The sequence below is a fragment of the Tursiops truncatus genome, chromosome 4 (assembly GCF_011762595.2).
Source record: "Tursiops truncatus isolate mTurTru1 chromosome 4, mTurTru1.mat.Y, whole genome shotgun sequence".
In the NCBI taxonomy this organism is placed as follows: Eukaryota; Metazoa; Chordata; class Mammalia; order Artiodactyla; family Delphinidae; genus Tursiops; species Tursiops truncatus.
In genome coordinates, this window is record NC_047037.1 from 22,126,495 (window position 1) to 22,145,512 (window position 19,018).

Here is a 19,018-nt window from a genome sequence, read left to right on the forward strand (position 1 = left end):
AATGTCTTAGCAGATACTTTGCCAAAGTAAAAACCCTTTACGAGAGTGCTTTTGCTACAAACTAGGACGAAAATGGGGTATCACAATGACATTGCTAAAACACAGTCCAGCATAGCCTAGACTAGCAGCCTGCTCAAAGGAAAGAAACAATTCACTGGCTAAAAGGATAGTGCCTGGGTTTTCAATTATTTGATTGTAATGTGTCTTTTTCTGTCAGATCTTGGATTAACACCAAAACATTTATTTCACTGTCATCACAAAGTGACCCAAAAATTACTTTTTATTAAGTTGCTGCTTAATTACAGGGCCTCTAGTTACCTACCATTATCAGCAGAAACAGTCCATTCAATAGACAGAGTATCTTGCTTCCTCTGGCAAGGTAATCTGTATGTATGTTTAGTTGCTTAGGTAGATGTTTGCCCACAATAAATATCCTCACTATAAACCTTATTAAGGATTAATATCTCAACTTTTCCTGGTGTCCATTTGCTCTTTTTTTTCTTCTAGTTTAACCTTCATATTTGAAATGTTTAAAGTTATTTTCTGAGAACTGTAAGATCTCTTTCTATGTGTTTCTATTGTCTACCCATCTCATTTAAGAGCTTTTATAATTCTAGTTTATGTTCTTCTAACTTCTAACATTTTCGTCACATCTTTCAGCTCATTTGCTATAGTCTTTCTCTGCTTTTTGGTCATTGTTTTATGATGTATCTTAATTTTCTGTAAGTGCCTTTTCAGATGTTCATTACTCTCCATTATCCTCCTTTTCTTGAATTATATTCATATAAGGGTCAAAATAAAATCCCTTAGGGGATAGAGTGGGCCAGCTCCATGGTACTGGTTCTCTCTCTTCTCAACCAAGACCACTTCAGTTCTTTCTAAGTTCCAATAGTCTATTAGTCTGGGTTCTCCAGGGGATTGGGGTGTGCAGTGTGAGATGAGGTTGGAAGGAGTGACAGAAATCAGTCCTGCTTGGCTCTTTGGGCCTAAGAAAGACAACTATGTCGTCCTAACTACAGTGGGGAATGTTGGCAGATGTTCAGGTAGGTCAGTGAGATTATTCAATTTAAAATTTACTATTGAATTTACATGTATTTAGAAATGCATTTTTAAACATGCCTATATTTCAGAATGTATAATCTAATAGCACCCAAAAAGAGAAAAAAAAAGTGCTAGGAGTAAAACACCAATTTTGAGGGATCTCTAAAAGATGGAATTGCCCGTATATCAAAAAACCTCAGTCCAAAAGACAGAGGAAAAGTCTTTTTGAAAATGCTAGAAATGGTTCCACAGTGCTTGAAACTCAAAGACAAATGGTGCAAAGAGCTGGTGGGTCCTGGAGCAATGGAACCGGTGACTGGTTGTAGAATAGTGATCAGCACATCTGTGAGTGATAAACCACTGTATCCCATATGCACGCCAAGTTCACCTTTTCTCTGTACTCTCCTCATTCTTTTCTTTTTGCCAAATTGAACTATGAGAAACAGAGGTTCTTAGGGGTTGGGGGGGGAACAGAGTGAGAGACAGAGAAACAGAAATAAAGGTGACCCTTCAGCCAGATAGATGTGGTAGAACCTGAGTGAGGTTTTAACCATGAAGAGCAGGGACTCTCGAATCTCAGATGGGATACTGATTTATAATTCTCCCTTGGCATTCCTTGTGACTCCCTCATCATCAACAGATACACCTTAAAGTAGATAGGAAGGGGCTTCCCTGGTGGCGCAGTGGTTAGACAGAGATTTTAAAAACATTTTTATTGAAGCGATTTTATTTTTTGCAGAAATTTCAGAAAATATGCAAGATGTTTTATGTTCCTATCTTACTGAGTTTAGACTATCCAATGAAATGGGTGCATTTGTAATTGAGATTCCCTTTCAGCTTTCTAAGACTGTTCTTCCTATCTACTTTTTTTTTGCGGTACGCGGGCCTCTCACGGCTGTGACCTCTGCCGTTGCGGAGCACAGGCTCCGGATGCGCAGGCTCAGCGGCCGTGGCTCACGGGTCCAGCTGCTCCACGGCATGTGGGATCTTCCCGGACCGGGGCACGAACCCGTGTCCCCTGCATCTGCAGGTGGACTCTCAACCACTGCGCCACCAGGGAAGCCCTTCTGCAAGATCTTTATACTGAATAACGGTCCAGTTTTTGCTTGGCCATCCTATATTCTGTCTTGATAGATCTTGGTATATAAGTTCCACATAGTTCTTTTTTTAATTGAAGTATAGTTGATTTACAGTGTTGTGTTTGTTTCGTGTGTAAGCATAGGGATTTGGGTTTTTTTTTTTTTTTTTGCAGATTATATTCCATTATAGGTTATTACAAAATATTGGGTATAATTCCCTGTGCTGTGCAGTAGATCCTTGTTGCTTAAAAAAATAAACAAATAAAACAACATACACACACATAAGAGATAGAAGTTATCAACACTTATCGCCATGTTAAACTGACAGCTAAGGAACTTGAAGAGTTATTATATGAGAAAGTAAAGGGCACTTCATAGGCTGTAGAGTGTGGGTTCTAGAATCAGGTTGCCCGAATTTTAACTTAAAAATGTTAAAGTAAATTTCTGAAGTTTCTGTAATCATGAGAAGTTTAGCATGTTCATCACTCAGTTATTTCAACAAAAAAACTGGATAATTACAATAACTATGTTATCAGATTAAATGTCATAATGCCTCTAAAGAGCTTAAAGCAGTGCCTTACACAGGGTAATCCCTCTGTACATGGTCCTACTGTCATTATTTATGTTCATATGAAATGTGTGGCAGAGTTTAGACATAGTGCTCATTAAAAAATGGTGAATGGATAACTTTCTCAATGATAATATGGTGGTACAATATGATACTGAATACCAGAAGGAAAAAATTACTATGCATTCATTAATTTTCAAATAGCATCCAATGTTCACTTCTCCTCGGGGTTCATCCTACATTGACTTTTTTTTGAGAGCAAGAATTACGTTTTTACTATTTTAAAAAATCATTATTTAAAAAATTCTAGATTAGAGGCTCCTTATACATAGTAGGTACTCTGCTCAAGTTTGCTAAAAACTTCCATACCGTTAACTTTAAATAGAGTTGTCTTTCATCAAAGTAAATGAGACTTACTATGAAAAATTATTTTTTATAACTAAAGAAACACGACATATTTGATTCAAATTTCTTTTAAAGTAGCTGGATGTAATCAGGAGGAAAAATGGAAAAGTTAACGCTAATTCAGAATTTGCATTTACAACTATTTTATCCTGAGAAGAAAGTTCTTTGGTATTTATTAAGGAGCTTAAAGCTCCTTTGCCTGATTTATCTCTACCAAAGGAAAAATGCATAAGCTCAGGCATTACATGAAATAATAGTTTTATTTGACAGAACTAATTAATCTAGACAAAACTTAAAGTGATTATAAAATAGAATTTCCCCCTCTCCCCGGTACATTATGTGATGAAGTTGTAGATTTTTCAGTTCCAAGAGGATATGGAAATGCTGTCACTGGATTCAAAAAAAGATTAAACGATTGCTAAAAATAGCTCTAGTTTGTAAAGTAAGCATGGTAAAGATGTAGATAATTAAATTTGTGGCTTAGGGCATGAAATAACTACCTTTGGGGAATAAGGAAAAATAAGCTACATCCTCACTGCAGTTTCCTACTTCATCATTTAAAAAAAAAATCAGATATTTGATGTGCCTTAGGAGGTTACCTGTAGTAACAATACAAAAAATAGTTCTAACCAAATATATACATATATACATATGTGTGTGTACATATAAATAGTATGAATATATATACTGTGCATGTATTGTGTATATGTGTTAGTGTATGAGCACTGAACCTTTAAATATGTATTCCTTAAAGTAAATTTTGAAAAGAGGCATTGACAGATATTGAGACCAAATCTATCTGTCATTTAAGCACAGAAAATTTCTATGAAAAAATTTCAGGTACACTGAATAATATATGACTACTCTGAAGACAGATTGAGCTTAGAAGTAAGTTTATGGAAAAAGCTATTTAGGAGTCAAATTCCTTATTTGCCATGTAGGTAAAATGTGGTAAATACTGGGTGAAACATCAGGAATAGAAAGCTAGAGTTCTCCCCTAAGTCTTCTGGTAACAGTGGAAGGAAATAATGATGCTGCTCCAGGATTTGATTCTGTCTGTTTAGGGAAAATGCTTTTGCCCTCCAGAGGAGGATTGTTTAGTGTGGAACAGAGGCTCTGCTGAAAATAGAGTAAATAGAATTTGATGGAATTATTTTGTTCTCTGTGTTCTCACTACTTAGACCATATTATCAACCCATACTGGGACAAACATTATATGAAAATGTAGTTTAAAATTGAATAGAGTAACATTCTAATCCCACTAATCTATTTTATATCTCAAATTCATTCTTTTGGCATGAGGAAAGCAATAAAAAACAAACCCACAGTTCTCCACCAAGCACAAATATCCTTGATTTTCTAATGAAGAAGCTGATGAAAAAGGCAGAAATGAAACAATATGATTTTTATTGTAAAACATACCCAAAATATTTGCTTCAAACCACTTTTCCTGTTACCTACCTGTGTCTATCTATATGTCTGTCTCTCTAAGGAGAGAGATTGATTTTCATTAATTATTTTTTGATTTTCAGTTGTTTATATAGTTGTCCCTCAGTATCCTTGAGGGATTTGTTCCAAGACTCCCCCGCCTTTCCCCATGGATACCAAAATCCAGGATGCTCAAGTCCCTTATATAAAACAGTGTAGTATTTGCATAAAACCTACACACATCCTCCTGTATATTTTAAATCATCTCTAGGTTACTTACAGTGCCAAATGCAATATAAATGCTAAGTATAATAAATTGTTGACAGTGCACAGCAAATTGTTTTGCTTTTTGGAATGTTCTGGAATTTTTTTCCCCAGAATATTTTTGATCAGCATTTGATTGAATCCACAGATGTAGATCCAGTGGTACTGGGTAAGACTCAGTCATATGTACTTTTTAAAACTACTTCTTGAAAAGTCAACTTGAGGTAAGAAGTTATTTTTAGATTAAATTTTAAATATGTGAAAATGTATAATATAGTAAACCTAGCTCAGAGCTTGAGGCAATTGGCTATTTGAACTAGTGAGCATTTTCTACTTAAATAATGCTTGACTGTGCATATAAATTGACTGAGTATATGTCTGAAAAGATACATTAATTTTATGTTGAGTAATTTAAAATAAATTACTATCCTCCCCTACCTCTGTGGATGCAACACCTACCCAGTAGGATTTGCCCTGATGTAACTCTGCACAGTCAAGCTGAGTCTCAGAATTTCCACGAGCTACAGATTTTGGTCCTCTGCGTTTGTGTCAGTCATCTGACCAATCGATCAAAAAAATAAAATCTGAAAAAGAGTCAAGGTTTAGTAGTATATGTTTATAAATAAAGCAAAACTAGACAGTTTTAAATTTCACACACCTTAGAAGTGAAAACAATATTCTCACAATTCTGGAGGCTGGAAGTCCTAGATCAGGGTGCCAGCATAGTTGGGTGAAGCCTCTCTTCTGGGTTACAGACTTCTCTTGGGATCCTCATATGTTGAAAGGGGCTAGGGAGCTCTGTGGGATCTCTTTTACAAGAACATTAATTCCACTCATGGGGGCTCCACCCTCACGATCTACTCACTTCCCAAAGCACCCACACCCTCCTAGCACCATCAGATCGAGAATTACGATCTCTACACATGAATTTTGGAGGGGACACAGACATTCAGACCATATCAGGCATATTTCATGTTTCTAAGAAAACTTTTCTGCGTATTCAATATTGTATGATATGTATCAATTTTTTATACATAATAGTCAAAATATATTTAAAAATCCAATAGCCAATTTAATGAATTCAGATATTCCCTATTATTGGTCATTTGTTTGGTTTCCAATGCTGCTTCTATAAATAATACAATGATTAAACTATTTTGTATGCATTTTTCCTCATTTTGGATTAATTTCTTAAGGAGATTTCTAGAATGAGAATGATTGGAACTAATATGCAAAAGCACTTATTATAGATTGTTAAATTATTTTCCAAAAATTTTTTGATCAGCATATTCACTAACAGTACTTGGTAATACCAATACCATCGGACAATCTCCAGTATTATATACAATTTAATTTTTAATAACTTAAATACACAAAATCGATATTTTACCAACTTTGTATTGTTTTGATGACTAATACAGTTTAAGTTTTAAAATATATGTATTAGACATTTATATATTTTAATATATTTCTTGTGAAATAACACATACAGAGAATTCCAAAAGACAATTATAAGATTTAAGAAATTATTATAAAGAGAATACCCCATAACTACCAGTCAGGTCAAGAAAGAGAAATCACCAGTCCTCCAGAAGTTATCCTCCACAGCTCCCTCCGTACCACGTAACAACTTATCTGACTGTGAGGGCAATTAATTTTTTCCAGTTTTCTTCATATTGTTTTTACTATTGCATGGTGTGATATGTATCACAAAACCTAATGTTTAATTTATTATGTTTTGGATAGAACTCAGCGAACTGAGATTATATAGTATGTACTCTTTTGTATTTGAGCTTCTTTCATAATCATTGTGTTTGTGGGATTCATCCATGTTGTGTAATGCTGTAGTTTATTTTTGTGTATTATTCTATTACATGTATACATTCTTTTTATCCCTTTCTACTGTTGATAATTATCTTAATAGTTCCCAGTTTTTGTCTGTTACAAATCATTGAGCTATGATTAGTCTTGTAAATGCCTCTTGGTATGGAAGCATACACGTTTTATTGATTTTATACCTAGGTGCAGCGTTGCTGAGTAGGAGTAGTTGTGTATGTTCATCTTTAGTAGATAATGCCAAACTTTACAAATTTCTCTGCCTCCTGCAATGTATAAGAGCTTTGCTTGGGCTACATCCTTACCATGCCTCGTCTTCTCAGCCTTTTTCTTTTACAACCATTCTTTGGCTATTAATGGTATTACATTGTTGCCCTAATATAGATTTCATGGCCTTATATTTATTGGTCACTTGGATATCCTTTTTATCCTCTTTTATGAAAACTGATATGTCGTTTTCTTATTTTTTTGTTGTTGACTGGTAAGAGCTTTTTATATAAAGTAAATATAAAATCTTTGTTGTATGTGATGCTGAGCTCTTCTCACATTCCACAACTTTTATTTTCTCTCTCTGCATGATGTCTTTTCATGTTATAACAGATCAAAAATACCAGATTTTCCCCTTAGGATCAGTATTTATTGTCTTGTCTTAAAAAAATATCCTACCAAAGATCATTTTCATATAAAATTGCACAAGTCTTATTGTTTTGCCATTCTGACTTATTTAAGAAAGTCTTTAAGTATTACACAGGCTATCTAGAGCCTGAATGCACTAATAGAACATTGGATTGCCTTATTTTGTACAAACCTTCTGCTAGTTCATTATTTGACAGCAATACATCAATCCATTAATTTTCAATTTCTACAATTAATTAATAAAAGTCCCTGCAGTGAACTTTGTTTTTTTTTTTGAAGGGTGTGGTTAAATCTGAAACAGGAAGGGTTGATAGGATTTTATTTATGAAAAATTTTCTTAAGCAATAAGGACACACTGAGGTAAGCTAGACTACTTCACTTGTGCTATGGTCCCATGGAGGAATAAACCACTCAGTTATGTTGACACTCCTGCTGCATAATCAATGCAATCCATAATGAGCAGAGACAGCAGTGTAAATATCACACTGCAACACATGTCAGGGAAAACAATTCTTAAAAAAAACACCCATTTTCTCTAATGTGTTTCTATAGGAACTGAAACCGAGTGTCAGTCGAATGCCTGTAAATAAATTATTTTTGAATCTGAATTTCTACGCTGGAAGAAGCCATTTGTTCTCAATCCTGAACCAATCATGCTGGATCATGAATAGTGATCTCCTGATAAATTGATCTGTTTATTGTATTTTAGAGTCTAAAAACTATTGAAGCAATAGTTGTGATCAAGTTTGTAATTAAACATCTTTTTATTCAAGCACGTGGTGAAGAAGTCACTTTAGTTTTCAGGCAAGAATATAGATATGAATTCATTCATCATCAAACATTTATTGAATGCCAAGCCTGCATTTACTCACTGTGCTGTCCACAAGTGTTCCAGAAACACCTATTCCCAACCTTGAGTTCCTCTTAGTTTTCCATAAACGTATCTTCTATGCCAGAAAAATTGCATTCTCAATAATCTGCCAGCAATTGTGAGTGTGTGTCCTTCCTGATTGTGTGTGTTTCTCAAGATAACAACAAAAATTGAATGAATAACTGATTTTAAGGCTATGATGAACTTACAAAATGGAAGTCACTATAGGACTTCATTTATTTTGAAAGTAATTTTATAATATTTCAATTGTACAAGATAAACCACTAGCTGTCTGAAAACATATATGGAAAGACTATATTAAGTATTTTAGCAATTAGACAAACTGAGTATTTAAAACTTATCAAGGCATCATTTTCTAAACAGGCAAACTTATTCTTTCATATTTTTATAACACAATTATATTATACTAAATGACCTCTTGATAATCTGAAATATAAATTTTTTGTGAATTTGTGTGTGTGTATATAGCAGTAGTAGTAATTGTAGTAGTTGTGTAGTAGTAGTAAATCACCAGCAAAAGTGAAGAACATTAAATATAGATGTTCATTCAGATGATTGGTATTTAAAATATTGGTATTTAAAATTTTAAATACCAATATTTTATTTTTTTTCTAAAAGTGTTAATTCAATAAAAGGCTAATAAGTAAAACTTTAAGTCAAGAAGTGACAGTTGGTTTAAAACAGTTGCAAATGTGTAATTTATACCAGGTACATATTAAGAGAACTTGGCTTGGAATCTTGGCTCTGTGAGCCTCACCTTTGGTTTCTAGTTTGCAAGAAACTCTTCTCTAAAAGAATAAGTAAACAGGGACCCCTTATGTTTGGTGAGATTATAGGCTTATGCAGTGTTTGGGATCATCACAAATTGAGGTACAAAGCCCTGGAAGAGGCAAATGAAAATGAGGGTCTCTGCAGTTTATCCTTCATGATCTTTATGGTAATCCTCTGATTATACATAAATGTATAGAGGGTGGTAAGCCTGGAAAGACAGAATCTGATTGTCCTTGTACTCGATTTCTAAGTATATCAGAGTATAAACTGAATGAATAAGAATTTGTTCATCATACCTTACGACATTAGCAAATGAGTGACCGACTTTCAGGTTATGTGTAAATTACCTGGGCTGTTGATTAAAACCGTTTTGTCTCATATACAGAGATGCTGATTCATTGCATCTGCAGTGAAGCTCAGAAATCTGCAGTATTAATAAGCAAGCCAAGTGACTGTTATAAATAGACAAGTTTTGGAGACAGTGCTTTACAGGAGGTTAGGAACTATCAGTAGAGACAGGCCAATAAATCCATTTGTAAAAGGCTTAAGCAAATTCTGTGATTATAGATTTGTTCTTGGCAACATAAGAAATTTAAGAAAAACATGACCAACAAGCTAAATTTTTAACATCAGCAACAACTAATCCTAAAAACTAACTGTCAGGGGTCAACATGAACTCATACAAAATCCTTTCTTTGAATACGGGCAATGAACAACAGTCTAATTTAGAAAATTGCTTTCCTTAAAATTTTTTGCAATTATTACAACTACCCTACTACTGCCTTCCAACTACCACCTCTACCCTGGGCCAAGCCATCAGCATATTTTGATGGATTATTGAAATATTCTATTGTTTTTCCTAGTTTTTTGTATTTATCTTCATCTTACATAATATATATTTCCTTACTTTTTTGATTTACTGTCAGCCTCCTAGTTCCCCCGATAGAATGTAAGCTTCACTGAAGTAGAGACTATTGTCTCTTAGTACACAGTTTTGTACTTATAAAATGTTTTTGTACTTATAAAAATACCTGGTATACAGTGAGAGCTTAAGCATGTTTGAATAAATACTTCTCAATGAATGTTTTTTTTTAAACAATGAATATTTTTAAGTGACTGAATAAAACAACCTAGAAAACATTTCCAGGGCAACAATAATTTTCTGATAGAGACACTGAATGTTTGCATGACAGTCATAATTTATTATTTAAAAATATCAATAAATAATTAACACCATGTGCTAAAGAGTAGACTCCTTCTCATCCTTGGGTCTGTTGTCCACTTCTCCCCACTACCAAGCTCCCTAGTTTCCCTCTTGTTTGACTCCTGCCTGACATTAGAAAACCCTATATCTTTATATTTTCTGGTTTGCACATAGACACACTGCAGCCTAAGTCCTGTTTCTACCATAAGTTATCTTCCTAGCTGTCTTGTGTAGTAGGAAGCAGGATAGGAATAACAGCTTTTTGGCAGTTTCCCCAACATTTTAGAGGGGCATACTCACTGTTACCGTATTATCCACAGGGTAAATAAAATGTATAGATCAAATAGAGAGGGATAAGTAATCTGGCCAAAGCTTTACCAAAGAAGCAAGCCAAGGAGCTATTTTATTGGGTACTACAATTTTTGACACATATACCAGAAATATTTGGTATAAATAAACTTTCTCATTCTAAGCATGGTCTATCATTCTATAGATAATTCAAGTGACAATATTTGAAGAGATAGAAGCCATCTGAGGCTCATGTCAGTCAGGATCCACTCTAGATTGGTGTGTCTTCAAATAATTACTACTTTGGGGTAACTAAGGCAGCATAAAACTGTCTTAGCCCCTGCTGTCACTTCTATCTTGCTCTTCTTTTAAAAATAGACTCATCAATTTTCTGCTTGATTTCCTTGGTAGGACCTACTATTAATTACCTTTTCATCATTGCACTAAAAGTCACCTATATTTTAATCATTAAGCTTGTGATTAACTGACAAAATTATTTTCACCAAGTTTGTATAATGTTTGGAACCAAAGAACCTAGATCTATGAAAAGCATTACGTAGCATGTGTCATCTTATGGTACTCATGTGACTAAATGACTTGGGAGTAGCTTTCAGAAGTGTGGTAAATTGTATACCTTCAGGAAATATGTTTTATTGACTTTTTGTTTTAGAGAGTATACGAATCTTTGTGCTTTTTTTTCCCCACCATTTTCTTTTTTTTTTAAATTGGGGTATAGTTGTTTTACAATGTTGTGTTAGTTGCTGCTGTACAGTGAAGTGGAGTTCCCTGTGCTATACAACAAGTTCTTATTAGTTATCTATTTTATGCATAGTGTGTATATGTCAATCCCAATCTCCCAATTCATCCCACCACAACTTCCCCCCCTTGGTGTCCATACATTTTTTCTCTACATCTGTGTCTCTATTTCTGCCTTACAAACCAGTTCATCTGTACCTTTTTTCTAGAATCCACATATATGCATTAATATATGATATTTGTTTTTCTCTTTCTGACTTACTTCACTCTATATGACAGTCTCTAGGTCCATCCATGTCTCTACAAATGACCCAACTTGATTCCTTTTTATGGCTGAGTAATATTCCATTGTATATATGTACCACATCTTACATATCCATTCGTCTGTCAATGGGCATTTAGGTGCTTCCATGACCTAGCTATTGTAAACAGTGCTTCAGTGAACATTGGGGTGCATGTATCTTTTTGAATTATGGTTTTCTCTGGGTATATGCCCAGTAGTGATATTCCTGGGTTATATGGTAATTCTATGTTTAGTTTTTTAAGGAACCTCCATAATGTTCTCCACAGTGGCTGTATCAATTTATGTTCCCACAAACAGTGCAAACAGCCTTTTCTCCACATCCTCTCCAGCATTTATTGTTTAAAGATTTTCTAATGATGCCCATTCTAACTAGTGTGAGGTGATACTTCATTGTAGTTTTGATTTGCATTTCTCTAATACTTAGTGATGTTGAGCAGCTTTGCATGTGCTTCTTGGCCATCTGTATGTCTTCTTTGGAAAAATGTCTATTTAGGTATTCTGCCCATTTTTTGATTGGGTTGTTTGTTTTTTTAATATTGAGCTTCATGAGCCGTTTATATATTTTGAAGATTAATCCTTTGTGGATTCGTTTGCAAATATTTTCTCCCATTCTGAGGGTTATCTTTTTGTCTTGTTTATAGTTTCCTTTGCTGTGCAGAACTTTGTGCTTTTCTAACTGCTTTGTTAGCATTATTTTGTTCAAGTAATTAAAGTCACAGTTAAACAAATGTTTTATCCAAACTGCACAAATCAATTCCAAAAGTTGATTGGAATTCTATGGCTCCAATTTATATAACATTTACTTGTGTTCCTTATTTTATTAAGAGGGGTAATTGGATTGTGTAGTACTCTGTGGAATTTTTATTTTGTTTAACTTTTATGTTTACCAAAGTATTGTCTGTACCTAGTTTAAAAACGCAGAATACTCAAAAGCCCAAAACAAAAAAACACAATCCTTTACATGAAATATAACACACTTATATCCTAAGCTCCTGAGGAAACCACTTTCAATTCTTTACCTCTTCTGATGCAAACATAGCAGTTTATAATTCTGTTTTTTCACTGCATACATTACCTATCGTCTTCTTCCGTGGAAGAGATAAATTCTCTTACATTTATTGCTGAGAATAGATGCTTTGGAGATAAGTTTTCCAGATCTTGCAAATCTGAAAACATGCTCTTTTTACTTTCACATTTGATTGGTAAATTGTTAGAATTCTCAGTTGCAAATAAATTTTCCTGAGTTTTTTTTTAAGGCATTACTCATTGCTCTTATAGCACCTTGTACTGCTTTTGAGAAGTACAATGTCATTCTCATTCTGGTCCTTCATTTGAGGACTTGAACTTTTTTTTCCCTCACTTTGGAAGCCTTTAGGATATTCCTTTTATCTCTATTGTTTTACAGTCTCACAAATGTGAGATTTTGTGTGTGTGTATCTATCATGCTGAACATTTTGCACATTTTTCAATGTGAAAACTCATATTCCTTAGTTGTGGAATTTTATTTCTTGTGTAATTTTTAAGTAATTTCCTCAGTTCCATTTTTCTTCCTTTTTTTCCCTTTCGGTAACTTTTGTTGCTTGTATAAACTGTTGTCTCTAATTTTTTAATCATTTCTCTCTTATTCTCTGATTTTTATTCTTTTATATGTGATATTTTCTCAAATTTATTGTCATCTTTCTAATAATTTTTGTCTGTAATATTATTATTTTAATTTCCAAAGGCTTTTTGTTATCATCTAAATGTTTCTTTTTAAAAATAAACTGTTTTTAGGTTAGGGACAAAATCTTTTTTTCCTTCTCTGAGTTTATTAACTATAGTTTTTCTTATTGTTTATTCTTTGTTATCTTTTTTCTTTTGGTTTCTTCCTCCCATATTAGAAAATTTTGTCAAATATTTCTTGATCTTTTGTTTACTGAGGCATCTCAGTGTCTGGAATAGTACTTTTTGTTGGAAGAATGGATGATCATTTGGCAGTCTTTATTTTAAAAGCAGATACTGAAAATCTGTTATGAATGCCTGTGAGCAGGTTTGAGCTTGTCAGCATCTCAGTTTTACTGTGGAGTGGTCACAGGGAGAGAGCTGGACCATTTTCCTTGGTGACCTTCAAACATGGGTATCTATGGATTTTTTTCTCTTAGGCCTGTTCTTAAAAGGGTTCTCTAATTTCTGGCTTGATCCATTTGGGAGTAGGTAATTCTGTCTTCTAGAATCTATAACCTGAGTGGGGAAAGGATGCTAGAGGGTCTCACTCTTCCTTATCTAGACTTTTACTTAATACCAGTGTTTTCAGAATGATGACTCACCCTGATCTGCTGTACAGAGTACTTGCCCCTAAACCCAGTTTCTCTGGCTCATTTTCTGCAGAGAGCAAAGCCAATGTCTACCGGGCTTCAGGAGGTATCTTGTCCTCCATGGATGGGTGGGGTGGTGGGAGGAAATCTAGAGATGACACTGCTTCTTATACCTACTTTCAACTAATCCATATACAGCAACACTTCTCACCTACTCTCAGAGTAGGTGGAAAGATATATAAAATTAAAGGATTCTTAGTTACATTTGAATTTCAGAAAAACAGTAAATATATATTTTTGAATAAGTAGGGCCCGTGCATTGTTTGGGACATATTTATGCTTCCAAAAGTTATAATTTTCAGGTTTAACTGAGTTTTCTATTTTACCTGGTAAGTCTACCAGAGATACCTGTTGCCATCAATTCCTAATCTCTTCTTGAGTATTTTGCTGTGCGTTGAATTAAGTTTTAGCTTTCTCTTCACTTGGCATCTAGATTTCAGGTTTTCTACACTGAAAGTCAGGTAGTACTCATCCGTACACTTTTCATCCTCCTAAACTGTGGTTGGTATATTTCACTTCTTTTCTTTCCCTCTCTTTTCTCTATGTATTAGAGAATATATCCCTTTTATTCATTTGCTGTCTTTTGTTGGAATTTTTAGAGAGAGTGGCAAGAAACAAATGTGTTTCATATGACGAGTTTAGCTGGAAGTCTCTGTGATTATTTTAAAATTTAGAGATTTAGTTTCTGAGATATGCTTTCACATAATATTTTGTATTTTTCTACAATAATTGTCTAGGAGTGAATGAATAAACAGAACAACATTTTTTGATGTTTTAAGAGATTTCTCTTGATATTAAATACAAAATGTAAAATAACAAAAGCCTATAGAAAACTTTTGCTTTCATATTCAATTAAACTAATTAAGGTGAATAATTAAATACTTTGACTTGATGCTGTTATTTAAATAAATCTGATATGGATCACAATTACATGTTGTACATGCGTGGAAAATAAGAATAACTTTGGTAGGCTTGCTTCTTGTCACACAAACACAGATGTGATCAGTAGTTTCAACCTTAAACAATAAAGTCAGGATCAAGTTCACACTGTTAAAGAAATCTTTAACAACAGAAAATGATTTTCCTATATTTGCATTTAGTAAACTCCAACATACATGAACATTTTTAGTAAATTAAATGGAAAGATTCTTTTATTTGCCTTAAGGAGACATTACTGTATATGCTCCAAAAGATAAATGAAGAGAGTCTAAATTCAGCACAAGATTGAGCATTTGTCAAATCAGAATTGAAGGCAGCAGGCAGTAAATTGGATTTTCTTTTACAATAACATGTGGTTCACCTTCTATCACTGTAACAAATATTATAATATATACTTTATGACATCATATCTTTCATCTATTGTTGTTGCTAAAATTTTAAGAATAAGGTGGGTCTTTACTGTTGCTGTGCCACAACTCACTGTTAAGCTTGCAAAATTTGTTTCCTTAAGGATGTTTTTCACACAGAGAAAATATTAGCCGCAATTGTCATCTCAGATATAGAATAGATAGAAATATCAGTACTCAATTCAGGTTCAAAGGAATCTGTGAATCGTGGTGTTGAGGCTGCTCAAGGTACTAATCATCTCTCAGAATCCAGCTGTTGTCAACTGCCAGGAAAAACACAACTTGGGTATTTTGTTGTCTTCTTTTTCCAGATGCTAAAGAATAAATGTAAGAATGAGGAAGAGAATAGCACTGCCTCTTTCATCAAATCACAGAAAGTATCTCCCAACCCAGGTGATGGGTAAGAATACATCACAACTAAGTGAAAAATCACTTTCCCCAGGAAGTTTATAAAATGTATGTTGTTATTTTTTTTCTGTTTGATAAAGAGATGCTAAGTGGTTTATAATCAGTGGTGGAAAATAGCTGAGGATTCTCACCTGCCCTTCAAGAGAGAGAAAATGCAGTTTCCTTGATACTGCATTCTTAAGCAAATATGAGTTGTTTGATGTGAAGAATTCTAAACCTTGAAATAGCACCCAGCGCTAAAAGCACAAATTTATATGGGGTTACTTGCCTTTTTAAAGAAGAGGCATAGTATATTTGTTGAGCTGGCACTATGCTCTGTCTAATCTGCTAGTTATTTCATATCGTTTTATGTAACTCTCACAATTCTCCACACATGGTATGTTTACTGCCATTTCACAGACCAGAACAATGAGTTTGAGAGAGGATAATTAACCTTTCAATGTTTACCGGTTAATAAATGCTGTAGAAGGAATTTGGGCCAAGACAGACTGATTTGAAATCCATGCTTGTCCACTACAATACCCTCATTCACACGCAGAACTCTGTTCTATCAATCATCCATTTATCCATTTTTGAAAAGGACAAATACTTGTAAGTATTTAAACACCCAACTGCCTGGTGATTGATAAGGATAGTTTTGTATTTATCTGAAGGTTTTGGGGGGATTATTTATTATAATTGGAATATTGCAGTATTTTAAATGACTCTAAAGAGACTAAATTTATCCATTCATTGAGGAGCTAAGTCACAACATGGAGGAGATAGATAGATAGATGATAGATAGATAGATAGGTAGGTAGACAGGCAGGCATATATAGATAAATACAGAGAGAAATGATATTTGAAGTGATTGCCATGAGAACTCAAGAGACAGATGCATTCATGAAAATGAATTGCCCATATGGTGCCTCTTCCAAAGACTTCAGTAAAGATTTCAATTACTTTACAGTATTAGTTACTTATAACATTGCTTTTGACACCACTCTGTGATGAACTATAAGGAGGCACAGATTTCATTAGGGTAATATTGAGTGCTTATTAGATGCTAAGCACGATTTTAGATGTTAGGAATACAAAGATGAGAAAAACAACAAAAATAATGTAATCCCTGCCTTCATGAAGATTTCAGTTTAGTAAGGGAGAGGTATGTACAATAAACACATGATCATGCAAATAACAGTAGAGTCACAATTTTCATAAGGTTGTGGAGGAAAAATAATAGTATATTTCAAGTACAGGTGATGGAAGGAAAGATATTTTAGGTTAAGGAAGCAAATACCATGTTGAGGAAATGACATTTAAACGCAAAACTTAAAGAGTATAAAGAGTTAAAGATTCTGGGCAGAGAAAATTGCCTGTGAAAATGTCCCTGAAACAGGAGACTGAAGGGAAGGCAAATGTGGATAGACAGTGAAGGAGCAAGGGGGAGTGAGTCAATAAATGAGGCTGCTTAGATAGGTAGGAGTGAAATCCAGCAAAGCCTGGAATTTAATATCACAGCCTTTCCTCTTCTACCTACTATTTGCCAAGCACTGCTCTAGGTGCTAGAAATATAACACTGAACTTAAGAAGTCCCTGCTCTTACATGATAAGTGGTGTGATGAAAAGTAGAGCCAGGGAATGGACTGGACCTAAGCAGGGGTGGCCAAATTATAGCCAATGGGTCAAAAGTGGCCCGTGGCCTGACTTTGTACAGCCTGCAAGCTAAGAATGGTTTCTATATTTTAAAATTTTATATTGTAAAAATAAACCAAAAAAAGCAACAGAGACTATATGTGGCTTGTGATACCTAAAATATTTACTACATTGCTCTTTACAGAAAATATTTACCAACCCGACCCCTGAATTAGAGAAAGGAAGGGGATGATATTTTTGTTCCACGGGAGGGGAAGTCCTCCCTGATGTTTGAGCAAAGACCTCTTTGAGGTGAGAGAATATCCTTTCTCCTAAGTGGGGTGATCTGTTTTAGAGTCAGAAAGCAGTGCAAAGATGCTGAGATGGAGGGCTGTGTGTACCAGAAAAATTAATAAACCAATGCTATTGGAGCAGTGAATGATAGATGATTTCAGAGATGAAGCCAGGAGCAATATTGTTTGGGGCTTTATCAGGATTTTGGATATTATTCCAAGTGTGAGGGGAAGCCTTTGGATGGTTGACGACAGGGAAGTCATATGATCTAATTAAATTTTTAAATGAATAACTGTGTGGAAAGAGGATCTAGGGGCCAGGGTAGAAGTAAGGAGAGTGGCCATGAGGCTATTATGATTGTGGAGAGAGAGGTGATGGTGGCTGGTCCTAAGGTGGTGACAGTAGAAGTTGGGAAGTGAGAAGTGGTTGGATTCATGATATATATTTTAATTAGACCTGATAGAATTTTATTATGAATTAAATGTGGGGCATGAGAAAAAGTGTAGTAAACATCAAAGGAGTTTTTGTTGTTAAAGGGAACAGAAAAAATATGGTAGTAGCTATAAGGAGATGTGTGATCATGGGTAATTTTTTATTTTATTTTATTTTAATTTTAGAAGAAAGCTACTACATATGTTTGAAACTGGTGAGAATGATTCTGATTAATTAAAGAAAAAATTATTTTAAGGAGAGAGGGGAGATAATTATTGAGAGTTGAATTCTTCCGGAAGCAGGAGGAGATAGGACCTATTAAAAAATTGGTGAAGTTTATCTTAAATAATGACACAGGCAGTTCCTTTTAATTGAAGAGAAGTAGGATGCATATGTACATGTGCTTATTGATAGGAGGATGGAGAACATATTGATTATTTCATTTCTGTGAATTTCTAAGCAATGTCATTAGCTGAATGAGGGGGTACATGAGGTGTTAGCAGTAAAGAGCAAGAGAATTCATGGCCCGTGAGCCATGGCCGCTGAGCCTGCGCATCCAGAGCCTGTGCTCTGCAACGGGAGAGGCCACAACGGTGAGAGGCCCGCGTACCGCTAAAAAAAAAAAAAAAGCACAAGAAAACTTCACTTAAGGAGCATACAACCAATAAAGTGGCAAATCCAAGATTCAAAACCCGTGTGCCTTGCTGTAAAGACTGTACGCCTTACAACTATTTCATACCACAACATTATTATTTTCCATAAAGACAAGTGTTTCTAGAAGCAGAGTCTCCCCCAAATCCAGGGTCTCCCATCCATCAGGAGCATTGGTCTCACATGGGTCCCCCAAAGTCTTGCTTGTATTACTCAATCCCACTTTTTCTTATGACCTCTACTAAAAAGTTAAGAAAATGCAAGACCTAATTTCAGAGTTGATACACGTGCAAAACAAATGAATAGCATTGAGGGCAGAGGGGAAAAGTCTTGTTAGAACTATTCTGATTTCTTGGGTGTGGGCTTCCTTGGATGACTGGATCATGGACTAGGCCAAGCCCACACACTGAGTTCAAAACAACTGTTCCTTGAAGCTGTGTGTTTTCA

The 19,018-nt window shown here is 34.6% G+C and overlaps 1 long non-coding RNA gene across 1 annotated transcript in view; it reads left to right on the plus strand.

Annotated features, from left to right (window-relative positions):
* LOC141278451 (uncharacterized) overlaps window positions 1-15,522 on the plus strand; it is a 47,270-nt gene extending 31,748 nt beyond the window's left edge. Inside the window, exon 4 of the long non-coding RNA XR_012331203.1 lies at window positions 15,484-15,522. This is a non-coding gene — a long non-coding RNA (uncharacterized lncRNA). The remainder of the gene's footprint in view (window positions 1-15,483) is intronic.
* The last annotated feature ends 3,496 nt before the right edge of the window (window positions 15,523-19,018 follow it).